General features: G+C 39.0%; 1 protein-coding gene across 1 annotated transcript in view; it reads right to left on the bottom strand.

Annotated features, from left to right (window-relative positions):
* The window catches only part of LINGO2 (leucine rich repeat and Ig domain containing 2), a 784,226-nt gene extending 783,010 nt beyond the window's left edge, over positions 1-1,216 (bottom strand). The window contains exon 1 of the mRNA XM_087957605.1: positions 486-1,216. The gene's annotated coding sequence lies outside the window, so the exon portion shown is untranslated. The remainder of the gene's footprint in view (positions 1-485) is intronic.
* Positions 1,217-13,087: the final 11,871 nt, after the last annotated feature.

Raw genomic sequence — 13,087 nt, 5'->3', positions numbered from 1 at the left:
CTGGGCCACGGTACCTTCCCGCCCTCCTCAACGCTGCCCCTAAAAAGCACGCCAAGGCTGGGTTGCGCCACCCCACCCCGCACTCTGCAGCCGCGTACCGAAGGCGCCGAGGGAAAACGCGCCAAACATTCACAGCCGAAATTCAACAACCCTAAAGTGCGTTTTGGGGTTTGTTTGTTTTTTTTGTTTGTTTGTTTGTAAAAAGGAGGGGTGCGGGCTCCCTCCCCTTCTGTCTCCATTCAGCCGTTTTCGCCTCCTTTCCGTCGGCGAATTCTGGGTCCTCCTTTACGGGGCCAGTAACTTTCCCTCTCCTCGGAACCAAAACGGGGCTGGCGGTGAAGAAACGGCAAGGAGGCGCCCAGAGATGGACTTTTGAAGGAGAAGGCAGGAGTCCAATGCAAGGTGCCTTTTAAAGCGGGAAAATAAAAAAAGGGGGGAGGGGAAGGGAAATCCAAGGGGAAAGGCAGCTTCTCTTTTTCCCTTACCTGCCCGCCGCCTGAATCCTTCTCGGCGCCGTGTGAAACAGAACCAAGCTGGGTGTCGCACAAACACACACAACACACACACACACACACACGATCGGTGATCGGCTTCTTTTCTAATTCCACAGTTCCTTTTGGATACCGGCCACGGAGGAGGAAAAATGAATAAAGGCAAAAACCCAGAGAGCGATCCTGACACTGGAAACCCACCCGGACAAGGGTTGGGGCGGATGGGAGAGAAGCAAGGCGTGGATCTCCCCGCTTTCCAAGTTGGCTTGGTTCTCTTTAGTTGGTTATTTTCCACAAATAAATCCTGCAGGAATGGTCGCTTCAAAAACAAACAAACAAACAAAAAGCAAGGGATGGTGGTGGCGGCAGAGAATGAAATTAGAGGCTTCCCTGATCGAGAGCCGTTTCCTTGTTATCCGACAATCCTTCAAGAAAGGAGGGGAGAGAAAGAACGAAAGAAAGAAAAAGGAAGGGGGGATTTGTCTCTCCTACTCCAGCGTCTCCTCTTCCTCTTCTTTTTGGAAAAAGACCCGAAGCCGAAATTCTGACGCGCCCCAAGAAAAAAAAATCGCTTCTCGCCAAAGCTTTTGCAGCGCGGTCCGCTTGCAGAGATGCTGCTTGAAGGCGGAGGAAACTTTCCGGTGCAGAAGGAAACGGCGGCGCCGAGCAATCGCATCTAACGAGCCAAGCGAGCCTGGATTTTTTTTTTTTTAGGTGAGGATGGGCGGGCGCGCGTGTGCACGAGCGGCTCCTTCCGAGGCTTGAACGCGCGACGCGAAAGTCCCGCAGAAGGGGATGGGAGGGTTAGGAGGAGGGGATGGGGGGGGAGAGAAAGAGGGGGGCGGGGGCCAAAGCAAAATAAGACAATAGTCATGCAATAAAGCGGATCAACGAGTCTTCTGTAGTTGGAGCGTGGCAACCAGCCTTCTCTTCCTTTTTTTTTCCCCCTCCCCGGAGTCAGCCAGCAATTCCACGGCTGCTCGCTCGCTTCCCTACCCCGAAGGGCCGGTGTTTAACTCTTTCCTAGCCGTCGCCTCCTCCTCCTCCTCGACGAAAGCAAGGAGCCGTTGCCGCCAAATCGCGTTGGAGCTCAAGAGAGGTTGGCATTTCCCGGAGTAAGCATCGCCCGGCGGCAGCCCTTCTTATGCTGTGGGTGACCCGATCAGCAACTGGAGGGAAAAGAGGCGCGGGAAACGCCTCGGCGTGAGAGGTACGAGCGCAGGAGGAGCCCCTCGATACGCGCCTCCTTCTCCTCCTTGGCCGCTTTCACTTTGTTTTTTGGGGGTTTTTTTTCCCAGTCGCCGCTATTCGGGAATGGGTGGGAGCAGGTGGGATGCTCAACCGGCGTAGGGAAAAGCCAGCCTTTGGGAAGCAGCCAGCCGTCTCCAGGGCTGTGCGGTTGCAACCCTGCCAGATGCAAAAACAAGATCCGAGCGAGGTATAGGATCGGAGTGCGTCAAACTGAAGCTTTTCTTTTTCTTTTTTGGCCTTGAGAAACGGCGGGAGGGCGGAAAATCCGAATCGAGTTTTTTGTTGCAGATAAAAAGGAAACCGTCGCATCCTCGGATTGGTTTCTCAGCGTCGGAGAAAGTCTGGCTACATTACAATCTCTTGCCTGGGCTGAAGTCGATCCTGAAAGCAGCCAGGATTTGTTGGGGGGCAATAAAAGGTTTTGTTACCTCATCCTTTGAGTCCGGCTGTTCTTGAGAATGCAAAATAGTCTCCCAGGTGTGCTTTCAATTTGCGGCTTCTCCAGCTATAAGAAGGGGCCCGGGGCTGAGTGCACTTAGTTGAGAGTAAAATTCCAGTCACTTTCCCAGTTATAGTTCTTCGGAGTAAATCTGACTAGGTGAGCTGAGGTCTTGTTTAACTTCCAATCCTCTAACTTGCTCTCTTGGACACCACTGCTTTTCTGAGGAAAGGAGGAAAAAATGCTCCCCTTTTGGATTAAAAAAAAACAAACGATTAGGCAAAATGGTAATTGGAGGGGATTGCTGCAATCAATAAACGTTCTTTCCAGATGCTTTGTTTACATCTGGGTTGGTCATGCTGATTGCAGCTGATGACAATTATGATAAACCATTAAAAAGGAGGAAAACTAGAAAATAGAGGCTCTTGTGGACCTTCAGATACTGCTGATTTATAAGTGTCAGCAATCTTCATTATTGGACACATTAGCTTGGTCTTGGGGGAGTTATAATTCAGTGATATCTAGAAGGGCGCAGGTTTTCAATTCCTGCTTACTTAGCCAGGAAACTTTGGTGTCTTGGGTCAATGGATATGAGACATGCTTATTGACAGATTTTGGTACATAATCATGTACCACAAAGGTGATGTTGATTCTTAGCAGCCACATAGACTTGGATGAAACTTAACCAAGTAGAGAAGCAACCTAGAACTAAGGAGAAATTTCCTACCGTTGAGAGCACTCAATCAGTGGAATAGCTTGCCTCCATCACTGAAGGCTTTCAAAAAGAGACTGAACAACCATTTATTTGAAATGGTGTAGGCTGCAGAGGTATCAAACTGGCAGCCCACAGGGCCGGATGCATCACAAGCAGGCCATGCCCACCCCAGCTCCACAAAGGGGAAAAAACATTTCAAAATGTCACGTGATGGCAACATAATGTCACAAGTTTGATATCTGTGGTACCCTTCCAACTCTTATTCTATGTTCTATGATTTGTCTCCAACCTTATCCTTCAGTTCTTCCAAAAGTCACACATTGTGGCTATAATTTGTCATACTGCAGGTCCCCCTCTTCTTTTTCCTTCCGCTTTTCCCAACTTTATAAACTTTTTTTTTTTAGAGTGCTAGGCCTTCACATGTCCAAATATGACAATTTCACCCTGGTCATTTGTGTTTTACATGAGAACTCTGAACTGCTTTGTTCTATGAGCCAATTGTTTCTAAGCTGCATGTGGCATTCCCTCTAACCCTGGAGTTCAAAGGTGCATGAATATTCTGTTATTTCAAAGCCCATCTTTCACTTCCATAAAGAATGACAAATAAAGCCCTTCCCTGTACAATTCTGATCTTTGTAGGGATAGACACATGATAACATTTCAATAGTTTTTCCAAGACTTTTATTCCTACTGTGTCGTGTGCTGGTTGTGGCATATTTCCTGGCCATGGGGTCGTTTAATGTTGATAGTCAATCCTAAAAGACAGAAGTTATTCGCCTCTTTAATATTTTCATTGTCAACACAATATGCTTACTCATGCTTAGTTTAAGCACGATTTATTTAATGATTTGGGTGTGCATGACTCACTGAATCATAAATTAACTGTAGGGGTTGAGTTTACACAATATGTTCAACTAAAACACGGCTGTTAGTAATGGTTCAATGTGTCATGCAATCAATATCTTCAGACTAACCTTCCCTTTTCCTCCCTCCTCCTCAGTTTATTTCTCAAACCATCCTCCTAGCAACTAGCAGCTAGGTGCACAGCTGTAAATACAATACAATATTAATACAACTGGAATTCTAAGCTATAAAATTGTTGGGTATTTTTGTTTATGAAACATCCCCTCATAAGCAGTGACTTTGAGCAAGTGCAAAGCTGTTTGTCTTCAAAGTTGAGTAGTATATTAGCAAACAGTGAATGAAAATTGTTGGGTTAATTTAATCTGAGAGATTAGAAGGATGTGTAATCTTTCTGAGACTCTGATATCCTGGCATCTTCCAGTTTAAACCCAATATTTGTGGAATAGAGATCCGTGTCTCTGTATTATACTGAAACAATCCCAAGAACAGATAGTCCTCAACTTACAACACTTCATTTAGTGGCTATCCAAAGTTACAAAGGTACTGAAAAAAGTGACATGATTGTTTTTCACTTTTATGACCAGGCCTGGGATTCTACCAGTTCGCACCTATTTGGTAGAACAGGTTGTTAACATTCTAAGCAGTTTGGAGAACCGGTTGTTAGAAGCAATTACTGGCCTAATCCTGTAAGGAAGGCAGGAAGGAAACATTCTGGTGTTGCTTACAGAAACTGTCCCTCTGTTAACCCTTATTACATTCTTGGCAGGACTAGACTTCCTGTCTCAGGAACTTCTCTGGAATTGTTTTTCCCTCCTTTGCTGGTACTTTGCTTGTGTGGAGTGACCATTCAAAGTTACAATGGCACTGAAAAAAGTGGCTTATGACCATTTTTCACACTTATGACTGTTGCAGCATTCCCACAGTCATGAGAGGCCAGGTGAGGAGATGCGTGCCTCGATGTGAGTGATATTGAGTTGCCGCCACATGCCCAAGCCAATACCAGTGACCACCACAAAGCCATGCCCACCAACTAAGCCACACCCACAGAACCGGTTGTTAAAAAATTTGAATCCCACCCCTGCTTATGACCATTGCAGCATCCCCATGGTCATGTGATCAAAATCAAATGCTTGGCAATTGACTCATATGATAGTTGCAGTGTCCCTACATCATGACTTTCACAACCTTCTGACAAGCAAAGTCAATGGGGAAATCAGATTCACTTAACAACTGTGTTACTAATGGAACAGTTGCAGTGATTCACTTAAAAATGGTGGCAAGAAAGGTTGTAAATTGGGGCAAAGCTTAACAAATCTCATTTAACAATTTAAGATAAAGAGATAGAGATAGAGATATATAGATATATATCAGACTTGTATAACACTTCAGAGTGCTTTTACTTGGTGATGTCTGCACACAAACTATGTTTCAAGTGTATACCATTCAAGCCAGCTTTTTTCCCAGAATCCCCTTACTTTCTGGGAATTCTGGAATCCATAATTCCAGCATCTAAAGAACCTGCAGTTGGAGAAGGTACTACAGGGTGTGTAGGTGTTTACTAAGATATGAAAGTTATATGCACCACAGAATCCCTTTCCAAATTTACAATTATCCCCTTCTAGTGTCTGCACAGTACATTCAGACCCTCTTCACTTTTGTCAATTTTGTTATGTCATTTCTAAAATTCTGTATTCACTTTGTCAGTAAGGAGTACTGAGTGTAGTTTAATGAGAGAAAGAATTTCAACATCTGTAGAATCAGGCTGTAGCATAACAAAAGTGAAGGGGACCTCAATACTTTCTAAATGCACTGTACTTACCTGTGCACAGTATATACCAGCCCACAAGAATGTGGCTATTTTTCAGAATAGCGCCCACAGAACTGTGTTGTTATTTCTTTTCCCAACATTTCAAACACAATGCATTTCTCTGAAGTCGGATTACAAATGCATCTAACAATTATCAATTGAGGAATAGAAAGTCACACATAAAATGTTGTTTCTCTCCTAATTTTAAGATTAAAGTGTGTGATTTATGAAAGTGAAATTTTTCTTTCCCTAATTTTCTTATGTTCCCTTTCTCGAGGTACTTCTCTTTAAATCCCATTCACTTCTGCTATATGAAATACTATGGAAGAAAAAAACCAAAAGTGTATTTCGAATACATTGGACTATAATTCCCTTCACCTCAAGCAATTGATTGTTTGGGTTGGTCACAATTATAATTAAAGTAACTGGAGCAGATCAGGTTTAAAAATCTTACCTAGTTTAAGTAACTATTATCCCACATTCTATTTGGGTCATAAGTTAGAGTACCCTAAACCCAATTTTATATAAAATAAGAAACAAACATAATTGGTTGTTGTTTTGCTTGTAGTTTGGTTGTTAGAATGAACCAAAATACAACAGCATTTGAAAGTTTGCAGTATTTATTTTTATGTTCAGTACTGCCTGTAAATTTGAGATGAAGGGCAATATAAAATTGTTTTAAATAAATGGAGACCAAGAGATGAACTCATTTTATTTACTGAAAACAACAATTTCTCTACTGAATGAAATATGTCTGATGAAGTACCACAGTGCCTGAAATGAAAAACGAAGTGATAATTTAATGTTAATTCCCAACATACCCCAAATGATCTCATAATCAGTAGGTGTAGGATAGAGAAAGATTCATTTCAAATCACTAAATGCATTTCTTCAACATCTTTGAGCTCATAAATCAATTTAAACACACACCCTGAAACAACTTAATACAGTTTTTCATTCCTTCAGCTTACTGTAGAAGCCAAATAGATTAAGAATATGTAACGTGAATTCCTCATATTGATGAGCGTCCTGCAACTGAAGCTGTTCACCATTTTAGTGAACACTTTAAAATACCAACCAACTGCAAATAATTCAGAATACTTTATGATGGTTTCTCATGCAATTGCAAGCAAAGCAGAGATTATGTAAACCACCTCCCCAAATTATTGTTCCTGTGATACAAATAAATGGTTGTGACAATCTAAATCAAACAAACAAAAATACATTTGATCTAAAATAAAAACCATATGTTTTAAGCTGGTTTTCTCCAAAGTGTTTCCAGAAGAATGTGTTATCCAAAAATGACTCCAGTTCTTGTCCAACAACACCCACTGGTTGAAGCAATATCACTCTTTTAAAAACTGAATTTAAGTAATGGGAGAGGGATTGATATCCAAAATCTGCCTATTTTCCAATTACAATTCCAATACAAAGTATCCTCTCTAGAATAAGCATCAGAGAAAAATTATTATTGGAAATGTCTCCTAAGTGTAGCATGGAGAAATACATTTTCTGAAGTTAATAATAATTGAATAACTTGAGTTTTCTATGCCAAAAATAATGACTAGAGCAGACCCTTTTCTGGGCATAATATCAATTGATTTAAATCAAAATTAGTATTTTGGGGCTATATTAAGTTGTCAAAATTTGTTCTTTGGTCAATTTCAAGAATGTCTGAAGACAATAATTTACTGTTCTTTGGTTTGAAAAACTGGTATATCTTGAATGGTTATATTGAATTTGAATACATGTATTTAATGTATTTTGTATGTATTTAAAAGTATTTATCAGAAGTAGCAATAGATTTGGATAGATGAGCTGAACTTAAATTGTGCATTTGGAGTAGGAGTGAAATGAATGTTTTGCTTTGTATAACTTTTGTCATAAACTCATAAAATACATATACACAATTTAAACTGAAGTCTCAGAAATTTGAGAAAATTCTCTTTCATTGTTCATTCAGAAAGTCCAATTGCCAGTTAGAGAAATTGTTTTAATTTTCCAGATTTAAGTTTACAGCAAGCAGCATAACTTTTATATCGGCTTGATGAATGGTAAGTTTGTTCCATTGGGAACTTATCTTAATAGGGCTATCTTAAAAGCAACACTGCTTATAAATCAGAGTCCAATTGATTTGGAAAATATGAAATTCCTCCTCCTTCTATAATAGTCACCAGAGGCATGCCATATGATAGCATGCCAATTCGGTTTTCATCCTTAAGATAATGCTACATGTTTACTTAGAAGTGAAATTGATTTTCAAAAATAGCAAAGCAATTTTGATTATAGCAAATATTTACATTACATTCTTTATCTGTTCTAGAAGGGTTTGAAGAACTTATTTTATCCATATGTGAACACACAATCCATCACTGTAGTCATTTTGTGAACACACAATCCATCAATGTAGTCATTTTGTTTGCCTGTTTTACTCTATATGTTTGTCCATGAGTTTTTCCCTCGTTTGAAGTTAGGTAAATGAACTTAAATATGAACAAATGACTTGTGCTTTCTATATTCGTTTGTCATTTTATTTACAGTAGTTGTAATTGTTTGAATCCCAAAGGACTGTCAGTGGTAACTGCATCAAATAAAAACTAAAATAAAATAGCTAGATCAAAATAATATAAAAAATAAAAATCAACTCAAATTATCCCAAGATAAAGTCTAGTATAGATATCTAGAGACAGCTGGGACCAAACACACATTGAAGTGAAACAGATGCAACTTGTTTGCAGAATTGAAGTAAGCTGCGGCTACACAAACTATGATAGAGAAGATCTGTCACTCATATCCATGTTCTGCATATCTCATGAAATATATTTATATTTCATATTTCTTAATTGCCTATCTCCCTCAGAGTGGTGTATGGTGATATATGTATAGAGGAGGACTTTAAAGAGACTGGAAGACTACAATTCTGTACAAGGCTACCAGAACACAGAAATTCAATTCAAATCAATTACCCTATAAGTTTTATTTCAGGGACTGGTCTGAAAATAATCATTTTAGTGATCTTTACCTAAATGGGGAGAGTGAGTAAGAGCCAGGAAAATTTTATGATTTTTGTAAATGATATAACATCTTATAAATTACATATTATAATGTATGTTTATAATCTGTCACGGACAAAAACACTTAGAGAATATGCCCTATGGATGATCAGTCATCAGAATAAAAATCTGGACATCATATCACTAACACCATATAGTCAAATTTGTCCTACAGTCATTTGACTGTCCTACAGTCCTATTATAATCTATAATGTTTTAGGAAGCTCTTTCCTGGGTAGAAATTGGCAAGAAATTTGTCCAGTTCACATATCAGTGTATTAAATTCAAACTTCTTATATGCAAACTAGAATAATGTATACAGATAGAACAGTATTTCACATTTCAAACTGAAGTTCAAACTAAAAAAATAGTAAGCATAAAAATAAATCTATTAGGGAAATTGAGCACAAAGCTCCATTAGATGAGGAAATTCAACCTGGAAGAAAATGATATTGGTTAAAAGATGTGTTTACAGATATAAATATTTCATGCAGACTTTTTTTTAAAGAAAAGCAGTAATAAGCTTAGACTGGGAAAATGAGGAAGTGAAGAAAACTGAATTGACTGTTATTAGCTTGTGCTAAAATAACTAAAATTGCTGGCTTATTGTTTAGTACAACCAATTTTGGCAGACATTGTCATGCCTTTATAGTTCATTTTGAAGCCATTTCCCAATCTGTCCTGCAAGGAAAGATATATTAATATCGTTTAACCTCAAGTTCACCAATGAAGTATCCTTCTTTTAAAAATAAAGAGCTTGACAGCATCAATCATTTGGTCCATCTATTTATTCATTTAATAAATATATAATTTGGCTTCTGGAAGAAAACTAATACAAGATTAAAATAGTGGAGTATCTGTGAGCCTCAGCAGGTACCTGACTGCCCAGCTGATTTATTTGAGCTCAGATTTTGATTAGAATCAGACTTGGTTGATAATTTTATGGATTATTTCAGTCTTCCCAGACACCACAGAAAAGCTAGAAGGTTTTATTTCTCTCTTCACTTCCTGCTTTTTTCTCTCTCCAGACATTTAATTTTGTATTGATGTTCTTCCTTTTCTTATTCATTCTTTTCCTGATCTTATAGTACCCTAAATGTTGGGGGGAGTCCTTTTACTTACTCAAAGGACCACTTAGTTGGAATAATACTGAATAGAGTAGGAATCATACTGACAGGACAGAAGTTCAAAACTAATGTTAATAAGTATTATATAGAAAGAGGAGTGGGAGCTTGGGACTATCTTCCAGCAGAGGTAGTGAGACAATTCTCAGTAACTGAATTTAAACAGCTTCCGATAAACACACCTATCACCCAACATAAATACATACATATATACATACATACATATATACATACAATAAAATAATACAATTAATAAAAATTAATAATTACAAAATAATAAATAAAAAGATTCAAAAAAAAAATACTCAAAAGGGCAGACTCAATGGACCAGTAGGTCTTTCTCTGCTATCAGTGTTTATGTTTCTAACAAAAGTTTTACTGAAAAAAATCTTACAAATAATGAGCACATGATACCTGTTATGTTTGAGGCATGGGTTTAATGAACGGAGACCAGACTGTAAACCTTGAACTTCAGCTCTTTATTCTCAAGCATAACAGAGACAAAAAAACCCGGCTAGCAGTCACTCTTTTATAGAGTAAGTTGCTACCCGGATAACCAATGGATAGCGTTATAGCATTTGAATCTTGGCGCAGCCCGCCAACAGCCAGTCAGATTGCTCGGAATGAACCAATCATAACTTGCTATTATATGGGCCAATAGGAAGTGCAGGATTACGATCCTGCTATGCAAATGAATCTTTATTAATACATTTCTTTAGTTCATAACAATACCAATAATTTTTCCTCAAAGAGGCACCTCAGCAGATTCTCCTCCCTGTTTGATTGCAGAACAATTTATTTCATCATAAGGATTACCATTATATCTTCCCTTCCCTTCCCTTTATATGGATTTTTTTTTCCTTCCACTGTTTTTATTCTTTCCCACCCAGCAGACTATGCTAAAAAAAATTATTTAAAGGAGCACGGGGGTTCTGTTTGCATCTCAGCAGAATATTTCTCCTGAACTCGAAAAGAATTGCCCCAAATTTCTGGTGGTGATGAACAGGAAATGAAAGTTTGAAAATGGCCGGCATCAGATCAGGGGCTGCAGAAACCAATTCCAGAAAAAAATAAATCCCCAATAAATCTTATTGGAGAAGCGGACTTGGAACGTTGCTCCATTCGGAAGCCCCTCCCCTCCTTTCCCTTTATGCAAAGCGAAGGCACTTTCAGCTGTTTTTAGGGAGAAGCTCTGCTTGTATGTAACATTTTTCAACACAGCACAATATTGCAAAGGAATTACTTCAAAGAGGGTTGAATTCAGTATGTCAGCAAGTTAACTCTCCAAAAATAGGGCAAGACCAACTTTGGTGTGCGTGGAGACTCAGAAGCTGGCAAAAGACCAGGGTAAAAAAAATGAATTGAATCAGGCAGGAAACCGTAGATTATTCTAGAAATAATGATTTCTAGAAAGAAATTCTTTGACACGTCTCTATGGTAAAGAAGATCAAAGAGTGGCTCAGAATGCTTCCAATTGCTCCATTCTGAGAACATACACCCCTCTCTGGTTTTTCTTCCTTCCTGGTCTAACAGCACAGCATATTGTGGGAAACCCACCACCACCACCAGAGAATAAAATATTTTGGGGGATATTAAAAGAGGCAGAAGATTATATTTCCCCAAAGGAGAAATGGAGAACAATCTTAACAAAGACAGAAAGAAGCCCCAGTCTTCCTGTTATAGGAAAAGAGCCAAGCAAAAAGAGACAGGTCTTTTGGAGATTTTGTATCCATTCAGAAAGATTGGGGATCTGTCCATAAACAAAAGGCCTTCAGCCACAAGCTCCCACAGAAAGCTGGAGCTGGTGGGATTAAGAATGTACATCCCCCCACCCAAATTTTAAGGACAGGGCATGGCCTTTAGGACATAACAGGATTAATCCACCACCACTGAAATAGCAAAAGACACAAGGCTACCTTGCACAACCCCCCTGGAGTATCTCAATCACCAAACCCCAGAATCCTATAAAAATCCATCCACTCACTCAGCCATTTTGTCAGCCACCCCAGAAACATGCTGCTGTCACTGAAGTTTCTGGAAAACCAAATAAACAGAGACCTTCTTTCCTTGTAGCCAGCCTCCATTATATTTTCAGCATTTTTCTCCTAGCTTGGAACCGGACTGGATTTTTCTTTCTATGATATCCTATGCCAAGGGCCAACTTACATGCAAATGCAACACCATCCTACCTCAGATACAACAGTCCCCTCTGACCATAACTGCTAGGAGAAAAAAAAATCAGAAGCCATGTTCTGCATTCTTTCCCTAACTTGTCTATTCCCTTCAACCGTCCTCTGATTCCCATTTCTCTTCCTCCTTTTCCTTTGTAAGGTCTCTGTAAGGTAAGCTGCTTTCTTTAGTAGGAAGTCTTCTGTGAACCCTTTTACTTACATTTTATGAGAGCAGCAAACTACATTTCATCAAAGGGGCCTCTCTAGGATTTTATGTTCATCATAAATACTTGAAAGACAGTCGACATATTAAAGAATGGTTTGAACTGACCACATATATTTCATTTAGTCCCAAATAAAATTGGGGATACAGTATTTGGAACTAAATTTATCTCCCTGTCCCAGAATCAAATGATATGAATTAGGCCAATCTACGTCAGTTTTGAAGCTTGTACAACATTTCTTCCTCCCGTGATCCATTTCAGTGAGCAAAACAGGGGTATTGTGTCCTAAAGATTCCTTGAGGATGGTGATAGGCAGAAGAATTTATATCTGAGCAAGAGAATATAGAGCTGATACATATAAACAGAGCTACTCCTCAAGGTTCTCCAACAATTACTAGGGAACGTTAACATGCAGAACAGGAACATTACAACTTTTTAATTTTTTTAAGAAAATCAATTCATAACATTTAATTAACTAAATTCAAAATGGTAGAATCCTGGCATGCAGTTCAAAGAGGAAATTTGATCCTCAACCACAAAAATGTATATTCCTGATCCAGAACAATAGCTATTACTACACTGCAGTAATTTACTGCACCTACAACACATTTTAGACAGTCAGTTAAGTCAACTGCTCAAAACCAGTACTTGGAAATGCCAGATCTGATGTTACTTTTCCATTCTGTTGCATTCAGATAATCAGCCTGTTCTACGTATGGTGATTCTGAAAATCTAAATCTATTTGCATTTACAATTACTTTGCTTCACCTGTCTCCAAGAAAAATATCCCTGAAATGACACATTTTAAGAGATATGCAGATTTATCTTGCTCATATATTTCTTGGAAGTCAAGAGAACAATTTGTCTTGATAACAGTTGTACATATTCAGAAAAATCACACTAAATTACAAATGTTCATGTATTCATATAGAGCCGGACAGTAATTTA

This window comes from Notechis scutatus, chromosome 2, assembly GCF_049901735.1.
Source record: "Notechis scutatus isolate UNSWTSFEM ecotype Mainland chromosome 2, rNotScu1.2, whole genome shotgun sequence".
Lineage (NCBI taxonomy): Eukaryota > Metazoa > Chordata > Lepidosauria > Squamata > Elapidae > Notechis > Notechis scutatus.
Note: the sequence above shows the minus strand (reverse complement) of the source record. Positions and strands in the feature narration are given on the sequence as shown.